At 54.2% G+C, this 826-nt stretch overlaps 1 long non-coding RNA gene across 1 annotated transcript; it reads left to right on the top strand.

Moving 5' to 3' along the window:
• Positions 1–267: 267 nt before the first annotated feature.
• Positions 268–826, top strand: LOC119305023. Its single transcript, XR_005148518.1, has 3 exons — positions 268–313; positions 383–518; positions 638–826. It is a non-coding gene; the product is annotated as an uncharacterized LOC119305023 (long non-coding RNA).

The following is an 826-nucleotide window of genomic DNA, read 5'->3' as shown; positions in this document are numbered from 1 at the left end:
CCACCGCGGCCCTCCCGGCCACCGCGGCGTGCCCCGCGGCCCTCCCCGCCACCGCGGCCCTCTCGGCCACCACGGCGTGCCCCGCGGCCCTCTTCGCCGCAGGAGCCGTTATAGGAGCCGCTCGCATCTGGAGCCGCCGCCCGCGGGAGCCGCTCGCCGCTGCAGCCGCCGCTCGCGGGAGCCGCTTGCCGCGGGAGCCAAAGCCGCCCCGCCCCTGGATCCGCTCGCCGCTGGTCGCCGACGGAGCTGCCCCGCCCCTGGATATGCTCGCTGCCGGAGCCTCCCGTCGCTCTCCCACTCAGCTTGGCCTCTCGTAAGTTGAGAAATTTGATTGTACCAATGATTATACTAATGGATTTGACTGATCTGCAACTTACTATAGGAGTTGCAGCCTACTGCTTGCAATCACTGAAAAAGAAATTGCTTTGCCAGAGCGTGCATGGATGTGCAGGGTGTAGTGTTGCCGTTTGATTCAGAGTGGAGAATGTATGGAGCTCCCAAGTCTGACCCCTCTACCAGTAATCCTTTCCACCGATGCACTTGAGGTATTATATACTCTTTTGCATGCATGCCACCCTTTACTCTGGATGTTTCTGAGAAATGGATTTCAGCTAACATGAGTACCTGCAACTTGCAGGTGTTAAAGTTAACAATAACTAGGATGCACTCAGAATACTCATGTATTTGTTTCCCATATTATTATCAATCCAAGGATCGAAGATTGTTTCCCATATTATTATCAATCCAAGGATCGAAGAAGAAAAATAGGGACATAGCAAAATTGACTTTAGAGAGCTGGACCAGGATCTACAAAAATGATCACACT

The sequence above is a fragment of the Triticum dicoccoides genome, chromosome 5B (genome assembly GCF_002162155.2).
Source record: "Triticum dicoccoides isolate Atlit2015 ecotype Zavitan chromosome 5B, WEW_v2.0, whole genome shotgun sequence".
NCBI lineage: Eukaryota > Viridiplantae > Streptophyta > Magnoliopsida > Poales > Poaceae > Triticum > Triticum dicoccoides.
The sequence above is the reverse complement of the archived record's forward strand: the minus strand, read 5'-3'. Positions and strand labels throughout refer to the sequence as shown.